This window comes from Cyprinus carpio, unplaced genomic scaffold (assembly GCF_018340385.1).
Source record: "Cyprinus carpio isolate SPL01 unplaced genomic scaffold, ASM1834038v1 S000006695, whole genome shotgun sequence".
NCBI classification, from domain to species: domain Eukaryota; kingdom Metazoa; phylum Chordata; class Actinopteri; order Cypriniformes; family Cyprinidae; genus Cyprinus; species Cyprinus carpio.
This window is the reverse complement of record NW_024879307.1, coordinates 406,450-421,530: the sequence shown is the minus strand read 5'-3', so window position 1 is coordinate 421,530 and position 15,081 is coordinate 406,450. Positions and strand designations below refer to the sequence as shown.

Genomic DNA, 15,081 nt, shown 5'->3' with positions numbered 1-15,081 from the left:
AAGGCATTTCCCACTCTTGTTCCCGTCTCATAAGCCGCCTGCCCTCAAACACACTGTACAAAGCCAGAAATATGCAGCTTTCGTATTTTTCCCTCTCATCACTTTTGCTATAAGTACAATCATTTGCCAGCTTAATGTCAAAACCTCTCCTGCTCACTTGCTTTATTTATTTTTTCTCTCTTTCAAATATGGTCTGCCCTTCCCCTTGTTTGTAATATGTCATACTTTCCCTTACTCTCTCACTTTTTCTTTCACTGCATTTTAAGTCTGTTCCTTCCTCTAACTTTCTTGCTTTCTCATCAACTACTGTATATCTATTCATTCTTCCCCTTTCTGTGTTTTGCTGGACAATTATATGTTAGGGGTGTAAATGTCAACTGTCCAGAACACATGCCTAGATCCTATTATGTTTGCATTAGGAAAGGAACACTTCACAAAAAGGTCCCATTAGTTACTTTTGGTTAATGCAATAACTAGCATTAACAAAGAAAAATATTTATGTTACAGCATTTATTAAACATTTTTTTTGTTTAGTTTGGCCTAAAAAAAAAAAAAAAACCTTAGTATTTTTGCTTGTCATCCAGAGTTTTGATGTGCAGATCATACTGGCTATAGCTTTATTGATGGTAGTTTTTTCTTTTATTTATTTATTTATTTATTTATTTATTTATTGTTATTTTATTTATTATTATTTAATTTTTATTGCATAACAGAAAAGACGATGTATATTTTAAAAAGGTCTTTAGAAGAGTATATATTACGTCTTCATTTATCCGTCTTTAGTTATAGTGAAAATTGTGGAAAGAGAAAATTTACATGCTAATCAGCTTTTGTTGTGTTGAAATCAGTTGTAAAAAAAAAACAGCGAAAGTCATATAATAATATATATCTTATATATATATATATATATGTGTGTGTGTGTGTGGGTGGCCTGTGTGTGTGTGTGTGATGTGTGTGTGTGTGTGTATTAACCAACATTTTGTCTCTGGGCAAATTTAATTTGTTTTTTTTTTGTCAAAACTAAAAGTTTTAATGTAAAAATTAAAATGTAATACATTTGTCTGCAACAACATTTGTGTCCCAAACTTTTACAATTGTTACCCTACTTTCAAGTAAAACAAAAAAATTATTAATTGTGTAATGTAGCATATACAAGGATTGTACAAGTATAATCCTGTATAGATTATTCGTAATACTTGCTGTACTGAATGACATTTTTCAGATTTTTTTATTAGAAGAGAATGTGTACAGACAGAAGGATTTTCTTACTAGCATTACAGTAATGAGAATGAGATTTATTGTTATTGTTATTGTTATTATTATTATTATTATTATTATTATTATTATTATTACTACTATTATTAATAAATTTCCTTAATTAAAAACCTAACCTTCCTTCCTTCCTTCCTTCCTTTCTTATCTTTCTTTCTTTCTTTCTTTCTTTCTTTCTTTCTTTCTTTCTTTCTTTCTTTCTTTCCTTTTTGTGGTGAAATACAACCCTAGCACCTGTTGGTGAGATTCACCCTTTGGTGTACTTCTTGCTATTTCACTAGTGTGCGCATTGAGTTCTTGAGTGCTGCTGGGTCCTTCAGTCTTTACTCTGAATTCTGTAGGGCCTAATTAACTCCAGTCAGAACAGATGCATTCATTAATGTCAATGAGTACAGTAGGGAGCACTCGGCTTAGATTCAGGTCTTGTGCTTTGCTTTACAGTATCATATTGCAGTTTGGTATCAATAGTAATCTTATTTTTGCTAACATTTCTATGTAATTTTAATTCTATTATGAATAAGATGTTTTGTTTAATTTCTCTGTGGGTATGTGTGTGAATAGGCCAGCTGGTGGTGTGTACCTTGTGCTCCTGTGTGATGCAGCCAAGCGCATTTGCTCTGTTCTCAGCGCACTTGCTCCCTCTGGTGGCCAGGCTGTGCCTGGTTCCTTTGGAGACCATCGTTTTCGTTAATCGCTTTGCCATGATTTTCACAGGCCTGGAAGTCATCTACTTTTTTGTGGCCTCAAACCTGCTGGTGCCATTTAATCTTGCCAAGACAAGCGTACCAGGGAGCTAGCACAGGTAAGAACAGTAGAGGCTAAAGAGTACACACAATACAGGACTAGAGAGTATTAAAAAAGCCTTTCTCTGTTATATCTGTTAGGTGGTGGAGGTTTATGGGTTGCTGGCTCTCGGTATGTCTCTGTGGAATCAGTTGATTCTGCCCGTGTTGTTCATGTTTCTTTGTCTCTTCCTCAAATCTACACATACCTCAGCACACGAGACCAGCCCACATCTAGAATCATAGAGAGAGGCTAGCTCTTCCTTCTTTTTCTCACAAGGTGAGCTGAAGTTCAGGTTGCTCTGCTTGTCATTCCTGAGCATTTTACTAAAGAGTGTAATAGAAAAATGGAGTGTCACTGGTCTTTTTTTTCAGTAAAATATTTGATGAACTGTTAGTAAATGTTTGATTGACTTTGGTCTCATGAAGGTGCACAGCAGCTTCATTTCTAAATGTTTTCCAGTATTGCAGAGTGCTGTTGTACTCCGTACTCTCTACTGGGCTGTGTTGTTCACAGTGTCGTTCGTTGCTTTGGGAGTGCTGCACTCTTTGCAAGTCTCTACCTGCAGGGCTACAGAGCTTTCAGAATGACAACACCGTGCACAGGTATCATATACTCACCTCATGTCACTCAAAGAGTTTTTTTCTTATGCAACACAAAAAAATATATTGTATATATAAAAAAGTTAAATTAAGTAAAAGTTGTATCGTTTATTGTCCTGGCAGGTTTGACCTGTAAATTCAAGTTTTGAACCTGTCTTGAACAGTTTTGGCATGAAGTCCATACTTGATTCATTATGGCACATTTTTTATCACATAATCATGACCACAGAAATCTCTCTCTCTCAGGGGGATGACAGAAGGGAATCACTCTTCTGATCCTCGCTGTTCAGACTGGACTGATTGAGCTACAGGTCATACACAGAGCCTTCCTCCTCAGCATCATCCTCTTCATTGTAGTGGGCCTCCATCTTGCAGTCTATGCTGGAAATTGCTGATCCCATAGTGCTGGCGCTGGGAGCCTCCAGAGACAAGTACATAAGCGTGACTGTTAAAGACGTATTCTTTATGCTATTATACAAGTGAACAATGTAATTTAGGTTCTGATATTTTCTGAATCGTTATTGCTAACAGGAGTTTAGTATGGAAGCACTTTCGTGCAGTTAGCCTGTGCTTGTCCTGCTGGTGTTCCTGCCTACATGTCATACATGATCTGTCAGTTCTTCACATGGACTTCTGGCTGCTGATCATCATCTCCTCCAGCATTTCTGACCTCACTACAGGTAGAAAATCCCACAAAAACACACAGCATCAGCTCTGAACTAGACAAAACTGTAAACCAATGTACACAAACTATCTAATGGAACATGATCTTTACCTTAATATCCTAATGATTTTGGCATGAAAGGAAAATCGATAATTTTGACCCATTCAATGTTTTTATTTTGGCTATTGCTAAAATATACCCAGCGACTTAAGACTGGTTTTGTGGTCCCAGGGTCACATATTCCTTATAAAAAAGAACCTTCCTGTTTCTTTGATGATGTTTTTGTTTCTCTTAACCACTTGTTGACCCATCTGGTCTGTGTTGAAACTTGTTCTGTGAGCCCCTACTGTAATTTGCTCAAAAATATTCCTGTATTTCACGGAAATTTAAATATGGCTTTTTCTTGAAAGAAAGGAGAAATGAAAACTCTGCTTAAAGGGAATCTTTGCATCCTGTTTGTGGGGGAAAAAATCTAATAATAATTTGGTAACACTTTACAGTAAGATCCACGGGGTTATTAATCTTCACCATACCTCACTTTTATCTTAGTTACAGTTATCTACAATATAACCATTCACTGTTAGTTCATGTCAGCTCAGTTCCATTAAATAATTATAACAGATACACAACTTTTGATTTAACTAAATTTACAAGTAAATGTTGAAAATAAAATTATTAAATGCTTTAGATGTATTTTATGTTAAAGTTTATGTTACCTAAAGTAGTTAAACTACTGTTACAAATTGAAAGTTAATGTTAAAGTGATACCAATAATTTATAAAATATAATAACATAATAATATTTAAATATTTAATTTAATATTTAATTATAATATAGTCATATTTAATATTAAGATTTTAATTAATTGTAAGATAGTCAGAATTCCAACTTGTTATTAATAAAAATTATTAATAAATAATTTTTTGAGTACTGTTGAGTAAATGTGAAATAAGTGTTGGTACTAATTCTTACATTGTATTTAATCAGTATTTTATCTGCCATCTGCCACCCTGTTCTCTACTCACTGGCTCTAAAAAAACTATTACAGTTCAATTCATCCCACGTCCCACTGGTTTAAAATCTTTCGCTCCCAGGTGCTGGGGCACACTTCTGATCTACGTGCTCTTCATGGTGGAGGAGCTCCGCAAAGCTCCAGTGGAGAACATGGATGATGTCATCTACTGGGTAAATGGCACCTACAGGCTGCTGGAGTTCCTGGTTGCGCTATGCGTGGTCGCATTTTTATGGCGTGTCGGAGACTGTTCGGGGAGTGGACCGTGATGGGCTCTACCATGTACTCATCATTCTTACTATAACGTGTGGCTGAGGGCCCAGCTGGGCTGGCAGAGTTTCCTGCTCCGCGAGATGCTGTCAACAAGATCAAGAACCTGCCTACAGCTTCTCACCAACAACTCCAGCAGCACAATGACATCTGTTCCTATGCTACCAGGTGTGTGTGAGTGGTGATGTGAGGATTTGTGTGTTGTGATGGATGTCCAGTAGGTACATTTTGTAGCACGTGTCTTCTGGTGTATTTCTGTGGTAGATTGATGGTGGGTTCAGTTAGGGTGCATCACTATTGTTCATATCTTCTAAGTATTAAATGTATGCGCATAATTTGTGCCACACCATTTGTATTATATACATGGACATATCTAATATTGCGTGGCTTGCTGAGGAAAGAATTGTACAAGGGATTGGATTTAAGATTTTTTTTTTTTTTCAGACAATATTGTAGACTTACTTTGACTTTGGTCAGTAAGCAACCAACTAACAACCACATTCATAACACACTTAGAACATTAACATATGAACCCCCTGGGCAACCATTTACAACTGCTTATCATTAGGGGAACTGGTACTATATCAGTTATCAGGAGCGATATTCTGATTTTTATAACTTATTAATATATTAGTTAATAAATTGGATAATATATTGGACTGATATTGAAAATTGATTTGTGAATGGATTTATTTACCTTATTTTTTACATGTAAATTACATTTACTGTCATTGTAATGATGATGATGCTAATATTGTTTCTCAGTGATGATTAATACTATCTTTACTACTTCAACTACTGATGAAATAGATTTTGACATAATACTATAATAATAATAATAATAATAAATAAGTAAGAATGTCTTATAGTATTCTAATAAATGCGGCAAATTAATATAGTATTTAGTATAATTAATAACGAATAATAACAAGTAAGCGTAAGATATAGAAACCATGAAGAATTTATTCTTATTATTTTTAACCTGGTTATTATTACTCAACCCTCCGGTATTAACATCAATCATAAGAATAATAAATAATAATAATACTAATTAATATTACTGAATAATATTTTTATTCATTTGTAATGTTATTATCATTATTATTCTATTATATTCTTATTAATTATACTAATAATATAATAATTTGCCATTGTTAAAATGATTATGATAATGATAACAATAATTTATTATTATTAATAATAATAATAAACTATCTGGGGTACACAACATGAGTATACCAATTTGTTCATATTGAACAATTACAGTGTTCTGTTGCCTAAATTCAATTTTAGTTTTTTTTCTATTTATTTTAACAAAACATTTGAAACACTGTACCTCTATGTGCTATTAATACTAGCAATCACACATACAAATACTTATCATTGTATTATTTCGTATACATAACATTAACCTTCTGTGTGTCTGAATCTAGGACATGACGTTCAGCTTCTAGTGATCACCCCGGGACTGCAGCTCACCTCTTCCATGCCGGCTGCTTGAAGAAGTGGTTGTATGTGCAGTTCGACGGCTGCCCCTCTTTTGGCCACAACAAGCTAAAAGCCTCATCACAAAAGGTCTGGCTCTTCAACACAGGACACGGCCCCCGCCACAAACGAGCCCAAATACAGCCAGCAGTGATCTGGACCCTTCAACGAATCCAGATTCAGATTCAAACCCACCAGTTCACAGCAAACGGCCCCACTTCCGCTTCAGCGTCAACCTTAGGCTGGGCTGAAATAGACGACCCGTGCACACTACTGCCTGCTTTTGGGTCCCCCCCCACTTCCCCCCCCCCCCCCCCCTCCCCTCCCAACCCTGGGGGTCCTTTCCAGAGCCAGGTCGCAACCGAATCCACACCCTGCTGCCCAAAAGACAGTTTTTCTTACAAGCAGAGGGTCTGATTGGATACTCTCGCCCTCTCTGGGGACTGTTACGTACAGACATACGGAATGCTCCTAGACACATACAATCCTTGTATCTTGGATTCGTCCCCATGCTCCCCCATGACCCAGTCAACTATAACTCCAGAGGCAGAACTCATATGAGGGTTCCTGAATTATTTCACCGGGCCATGCTGGATCTACTAACCCATCCAGCTCCTTCCTCCTAACCTTTTATTACGAAAAATACAATTTTCATCGAAATCCCAATATGAATGTGATCACCGACCCTTCCCATCCACCAGGTGCGTTCAGATCGTAGGCACTATAGCACAGTAATCTCACTACCCAAGTCCGTCAGTATCAATAGCATTAGCCCGTCTATTTGTGTTCCTATTTTGTTTTCTTGAGGAGAAAATATATTACCCTCGTATGGCCACTGCATTGCATGATGTCTACATCAAAGCATCGGCTCCAAAAGTCTTCGCTGCGGAGTTACATACTGTTGACTGAGCATTGAATTAAAGTATATAGTCAAACCAGCTCTAACCGCATGTACAAAATATTGTAAAGGAGTTTTGTCATGCAAAAGTACACACGAAAGCAGTTACTGAGGGTCAGCGACTCTTTCCTCAGGCGTAATCCCACTCTACGCCTCTAGTCGCCGAAGCTTCCTTGGCAGTATAAGATGATGCCTTCGGCTGTGGATAAACACAATGACCAATAGGAGAGTCAGTGTCATGCTCATCCGACTGATAGGCATTTACGCGCATTGTGACTACATGAGAACTATTCTCGAATACTCCATGAGCACACTTTGCGAATGCCGTTAGGTTCTGTTTCACATACGTCTAATTTATATAATTGTTGTAAATGAATGTGTGTTTGGGTTTTCTTAGAGTAGAATTTCATATTACACTGCAAAAATGTTACTTTATCTAAACCACATAGATTTTTGTTTTTTAATTAAGAATTTTCCTTACGCTAAAAGCAAATCTTAGTGAGTACCTACACTCTAGTGTTGACATCAGTTAGAGATTGGCTAAATACTGTCGTGTAATACAAAGTTGCCCCTAATGAAGTCCAAGTTATACATCATATTTGAAAAATATATACGAACTGTATCCATTTACAATGCGAAATAATTACTTGTTTATAAAGAGAATTTTTTTTGAAACCAATCCAAAAGTAGACAGGGCATTTGTAGTAGCTTTCATCCGCCAATGTATCTACTGAGTAGTTAATGAAGCCCTCTTAGTGGCTCAGACAGTTATCCATTGGCAGTATTGTGGGGACAGAAATAACTTAGTTGTATTCAAATATTGCATTTTTGAGACTTGTGGATAACAAACACTTATGGACAATTAGGAGATTCAATATTATTATATCTCGATCCAGTTTTTAATTTAATGGCTTTAGCGAATCATGCAATATGCCCCACAATGTTTCAGTGATTATATTACGTATTGTTAAATGCATACTGGGGTTCTGATGACTTGTTGAAATTATTATAATTTGCGAAACATGTACTTTGTTTTCATAGAGCCCCTACAGAGTGTTATTTTTAAACCTTAAGATATATTTCTGCGTTTTTAGTCATGGAGAATCTAATGAAAAACTCGTGTCTAGCTATAACACTCTGACTCACCGCCCATTCTGACCTTTTTCTCCCTTCCGTGCTTTTTTAATAGTTATCTTTTCCTCACCGCAATCAATCCCTTTGTTGGACATGTCTTTTCTGTGACGGCTCCCTTTGTTGTATTCCGGCACGCTGAACCCTTGCCGTACACACTCTGCCCTTGCAGAATCATGCCCCTTGCCCGCCTGCATGTCCTCATAATCCACTCCTAACAGTTTCAAACCCTATTGTCTTTGGTCTTCTTTTTCCAAAGTAATATGCCCCATTTCCTCGTATAAAAGACCCTACAGTGGTCTTTCAGAGGTATGATGGCATTCTAAAAAAAAAAAAAATTGATCCTTCCCTAATTTACTATCTTTTTAATTTATTTCTTATATAGAAAACAAGTTAGATATCATATTATCACTAGCTTTATTATACTAATTATTAAATCATTGTTTTTAAGTGTAAAAGTCAGTGTTAGCAAATTGTCAAAATGAATAGTCCATGTATTCCATAGTGTTACATTATAAATGGTTGATGCCTTTAAGTTCCGTATCAATTTGAAATCTTCTTCGTTGAGTTTTATATAGTGGATTCATAAAACTTGTTAACATATGTCTGACTGTCATTTACATTTAAAACTACTTGAAGTAAAACCTGTCCCCCCTTTTTGTCAGGAGTTCCCAGCCTTTTTATGAAGCCTTTCTGAATGCAATCTGAATTAAAGACCTACAGGGCCTTCTTAAAGCCACCTTGTTGAGGAAGCGTAACAGGACCTACACTGTGAGGGCTGACGTACTTTTCAAACTGCTGAAGCATTAAACTCATCAACTTTTTCCTTTTGCTTCTAAACCATGTTCTCCCGATACTTCTGATGAAGAGACACGGACAGGAGATGGCACAACATTATTTGCCTGACTCGGATCCTTAACTTTTCCCAAATCCGCTATCTCGTTATCCAGAGGTCTGTCAGTTAAGATCTACTTTCTCGTATCTCCGTTACCCTTATTCCGGTCTTTGTGCGCTCCTTAATACAGACAGGTTAATTCACTGTACTTTTCACGATTTTCGGAGAAGATCCCAGTGCCCCGATAACGTTGTAGCAGGTAAATCATCAGGTCATTAACACTATATTTAACGTTACTGCTGACTGGATGGGATTCGCGAAATGGCAACAAAAGGGTGGGAAGAAGTGACATAACCGCACTCTTCCACCGCGATTATTGAGCAGCAGTGCGAGTTGCTCACGGGTAGCATATGGTGACGCTGTTCTTCAACTTTTCCTGGATGGTACAGCTTTAACGTTTGCTTAACATACGATGAGCCGGGGGAAGAGACAATGGCTGCAACATTACAAATCAAATAGGACGAACCCTTCAATCCATCTGCGTCCATCCTTCTGAGCAAAGTTAACCTTTGAACTCCCTGACCGTTCTGTTATAAAAAAGAGATAGAGAACAATACATGTGCAACCTGAAGAACACAGCACCACTTGGGCATTTGTTGAGAAAGTACCAGGATAATCCTAATATTTTGGACCTGTTCTTTCCTCACGGAACCATCGAATATAAATGATGATTGTCCTTCACATGAAGTCCCCCTCCACGTGTGAGTTTCTAGACTGTCTCCTCCAGTAGTAGCAATCATTTCCGTTTGTGTGTCTCTCGGACTTGATGTGTTGTAAAGGCCCTTCAAGCAGAACAGCCCAGGTTAATATCAAGGGGTCCACAGCAAAGTTTATTTGTTTAAACTTATAAATATTTGTTTATAAGTTTATTTTATTTCTCTTTCCAATCCTATATATTGATATGAGGGCTTTTCTTTGTAATGTTACACTATAATCAAAAGTAGGTCTACTATCACATTTTAATTCTGATTTTTTAGTAAGGACACTGTTTAGGCCAAATAGTTCCCGGTTACGGGGTAGAATGTGGGTGGTGAAGCTTGTGTTGTTTTGTAAACAGTCTCCAGTTATATGATATGAGAATGAAGGCCATATGGAGTATTGTGTTAGAAAATGAGAATGACATGCATCGCCATACAAAAATTCAGAAATGATCGTCATTTTTTTTTTTCTTCTTGTTTTTATCAACGGTCACCTCGCTGTTCTGTGGAGGGGCAATTACACCCTCAGGGGGCAACAACTAGACTGTAGTTAACTGACTCGAGACATATAGTTAGCATCTGATCCTATTAGGTATTTGCTATTCAAAATTATGGTCTACTCCATTATGGCTGGCTTGAGTAGCATTAAATAGTAATTTTTACGACTTTCATATGGTTTCTACACAAAATGGTACCCGTATACATAGTCACCCAAATTCAGGCATCAAGTTAGCTAGTTTTGCTTTAGCCAGCAATTTAGACATCAGTCCGCTCTATACAATATGTTTTGGGTCAAATACAGCTAAAGTCGCTATTATTTTGTTTCCGTTCACTTTATAATTATGGTTATTATTATTTTTTTAACCGTTCCTACTATTCTAAGTTTTTAAAGCTAATGGGTGGTCTTCTACACCTCGTGCCGTGTACCTCTACATTTTGGTTCACTCTTCGGTGTTTCTAAGACTGGGTGTGTACTTATGTCGTTAAAACGCCTATCTAGGTATCCACCTTTGCGGCGGGCCTCATACTACGATTGGACAATGATTGGTGGCGCTCCCGTCGCCTGTGTCCCGATTTCTTCTAGAGGAGCCCAAAACACTTCATCATGCCGCTTTTCTCTGGTGGGGGTCTTTTTCAGTGTGCCCTGTTGGACAAATCTACCAAATGAAATCGTTCATAAAAGTGTATGTACAATTAATGAAATGTCTCCATTGGTGAACATAAGCTTGTATCCAGTTGCCATAGGACCACACCGACGTCGTCTTCCATGACACATTAAAAAGCTCAAGGGAGGGAACCTCTAAGGATTCAGAACGGACACACACCACGAAGTAGTCGTTCTCTTATGCTTATCAGGCCCCTACAAAATGATGACTGCATTGCAGTCTCGATAGAAGTCAACCTGGGTCTGATGGGCAAAGTAAACTGGCGAACTACATTCGGTTCTACTGGTTCTAATATACGCATTTTTTGTATATCATCTCTCCTAAACAAAAAATAACCGGTGCAACAATTGCATTAGGGCTACGGGACGGTCGGACCGGGTGCCTAGTTAGTATCAAGTTTTTTCCCTCGCGCAGTTCGTGACTGCATCCGACGCATAAAAAAATATATAGGCTATAGCCTACACCTTGTGAAGGACTTGACTGTATTCTACTAACAATACTCGACAATGTTAAGTATAGACTATTGTATATAGATATATAGCTAGACCTATAAATAATTAAAATAGTTGTGAACATGCGCCCTGATCGTTTTGAACTGACAAATACCTACTGAAAACTGAGCGGAATTAGTCTATCCTATGTGACAAGAACTTTGTTCTACATTATGATTTATTTCATGGTTATTTAATTAAGTTGTATGGTTAGTAGGCTACTCATCAACGACAGCGTGATGTGAACATCTGTTTTACAAATCAAATAGAACTTGTCGCTGTCATCAATAGGATTAGCCTAGTTATATTATATAAAGGTTAATTTGACATTTTTATGTGATTATCATAAATACGGGCACATGATTTATTTATTTTATTATTTTTATTATTATTATTATTATTTATTTATTTTTTCCCACGCACATACGCAGTTGAAGCTGTAGATCACCTATATATATTTAGCCTCAGTGATGCACAAAACGCGTTTTAATAGGCTAAAAAATGGGTCTGTTTCTTATTTGTACACTTGAAAATACACCGTTTCCACTGAGACTCCTTGTGTAGTTTCTGCCACTTAAAACTGCTGTGTGGGAACATAAATATAGAGGGACCCAGGGGGAGCAGAATTTCTCTCTGCCTGACCAGCACTGGATTGGACGGGACTCTCTTTTACTTCCTCTGTCCGCTGTGGAGGATTTCATTTAGGTCTAAGTTGCATTCTAAATCTAAAACAGAACTGCTGTTGTTTGAAAAATAAAAAACACAAACTGCTGTAAAATGGTTTGCGCTCCCAGCATTTAGCTACTCTTCTCGTTTTATATCGAATCTGACAAAGCAGCTGTTAAACTGTTTGAGTCTGAAATATCCATTTTTGTTTGATGCATTTACTCTCGTTTGCCAGAACAGATGGTTTTATGGATTATAATATCTGTACAATGACTTTCTTTATCCAGCAATGCCTTTTTTGTTTTAAATAAGCCTACAGTGTAGGCCTCTTAATAATTTGAATGTATGTGAAAATAAAAGCGACGAAGCTTTGTATTGCAATGTTTTCTAATGGTATTTTTTAATAAAATCTTTTAAGGACTAATGTCACATCAAATATCAACACACCCAAATTATTCAAAAAACACACCACATGAGCTAAGGTCTCTAGCCTACCTACATTTAATAAAGAACTCTCGTGTTTTAAATAAGAAACAAGTATTCTATGACCCGCGCCTGCTTGGGGTTGTTTCAGTAAAGAACAAAAGTTGCCTACTTACCAAAGTTTGTAAGAGTTAACAACTATGCTCAAAAACAGAATAGCGTTTGCCCCTAGCAGGTACCCATAGCAACAGTAGGCTGCTTGAGCACTTTGTGTCAGGACCATTATCGATATTTCAATAAAAAAAAAAAAAAAAAGACTGTCATTTATCACTTTATTATAATAACTTTTCTCAAAAAAAAAAAAAAAAAAAAAAAAAAAAAAAAATAACCTGTCGCGTTTTAAAACAATATACTCAGGGTCCATGTGAACCACTTCAACTTTGCTTCAAATCCCGCGCTCCGGCAGGCAGTTGACTCGCGTGACATTTAACGCGCACATGACTTCTTTCTAGTTTTCTCTCTAAACACCCCTCTCTAAGTGGGCAGGGCAGGCTGTGATATCTAATTAGGCGGCGACGGGCTTCGTGGTTGGGTGGACAGCTAATGGTAGTTCTGCTTTACTTATGTTTGGGGGGTGGCCCCGCGTGCGCAGTCACTCCCTTCTCCTCTTCCTCCTCCCTTTGGGGTTTTTTGCCCTTTTTGTTGTGTTTAGTCCCAGAGACAGTCAAATCGGATTCCTTTGGGAAAGGACACAAATCACTCCCGTCTTCAACACGGAGAATAGCGAGGGAGCTGTCTCCACAAGGGTCACACCTCTCCTGGTTTGATTTCATATTGCTCATCTCATGTGATTTGATCAGAGACTACTCTTTGTGTGAAAAGATAAGAAAGGAAAGAAAAGGAGGAGAAAATAAAGAGAAAAAAGTCTCTGGATGATGACATTTGATCTAACCCTCAGTGAAGACTGTTCTTGATCCTATTGTTTCTTAAAGTGACATTAGACTTTTATTTTTTTTTTTTTTTTTTTTTTAGACGGTAGACCAAAGGGACCTCCAGTCTAATCTTGCAGTTTTTGTTTGTTTGTTTGTTTATTGTTGCGTGTGTTCCCAAACCTGGATGTTGACACCTCGCGTTGTCTTTTGGCACGTCGCTCTATTTTCTGTTTCAGAGAGGAAGCGCTAATAGAGGACAAACGCGGTGACAACCTGCTCACCCATACACTTCTCACTGTCTTTTTATAAAGGAGCGATCAAAAGAAGCAAGCACCGACTGAGACGGTGACAGGAGTCTTTTTTTCATGTTCGGGATTCAAGACAGCATTCAAAGGAGCGGGAGTAGTATGAAAGAAGAGCCCATCGGTGCCGGGATGAACGCTGTCCGGACATGGATGCAGGGTGCCGGGGGTGTTGGATTGCAACACAGCCGCTCAGAGGTAAGCCGGCACGGCGGTCTTCAGAGCGCTACGGGAACGACTAGACGGAATATTGTGCGCTTATCATCCTGGGACGACACAAAACGCTCTTGTAGCCTACATCATCCTAATCAGTGCGCGCTATCTGCTTATTAATAAACAGGTGACAAAGAGATTGATATATTGCTGCGATAAGTTCATAGCATCCTCTTCGGCGTGCTTTTGGCACCAACAGACAGAATGCTTGAGTTGTCATTAAAACATTAAAACGTTTTTTTTTTTTCTTTCTAACAATATTATTTCTAATGTTAAAATAGACATTTCCTTATTTATTTATTTTTGCATTGATTCTGTAGCTTTAAATATTAAATACTGAATTTAAAAGACAATCCAGACCTGTAATTTGCCACAAGCAGCTGAACATAGTAGTTAGATTGAGTTATATTTATATTATTTATTTTTGATTAACAACAATTACATATATTATTGTTATAAAATGCTACTTAAGAGAATACAAAAAATTAAACCGTTTACATAGTTTTAATTTCTGTTTTTTTAAAGACTAGCCTATCATTTATAGGCTATATATTTAAACTATTAAACTGTCAAAAGTAAATTGTTTGCACTGTAATTTGAAAACTAAAAAAATATTTTTAACCTTGTTAGGTAGGCTAATTGTAATTAAATAATCACAAAGATAGGCTATTGTTTTTATTTATTTATTTTTTAAATATACATATATAAATCTTTCATCCTGTCTCTGTCTGTCCTGTGTGTCCATAGTGGAGTGGGTCTTGCTCGAGCACACTTTGAGAAGCAGCCTCCTTCAAATCTTCGCAAATCCAACTTCTTCCACTTCGTTTTAGCGCTATACGACAGACAAGGACAACCCGTGGAAATTGAAAGAACCACTTTTGTTGGATTTGTTGAAAAAGAAAAGGCAAGTGAAACGTTCTCTTTTGCATATTGGTTTTGCAAATTTGAATGAAAATGGCTTGTCAATTATGATAATTATTATAGACTAATAGATAAAATGCCATTGATATTATCCTAAAATTTAAAGCTTACTTGCCTATACTTATTTTTTTTTTTTTGCATTAAATTACTGTTCTGTCATGAATCTCTTAAACCTTCATTTAAGTATTTTATTTAGTTTCATATTTTTCCCTTCAGTTTTCTGCATTTACTAACACATCTGTATAGTTTGCAGAAAT

The 15,081-nt window shown here is 37.0% G+C and overlaps 1 pseudogene; it reads left to right on the top strand.

Moving 5' to 3' along the window:
* The window catches only part of LOC109101441, a 94,513-nt pseudogene that overhangs the window by 19,062 nt on the left and 60,370 nt on the right, over positions 1–15,081 (top strand).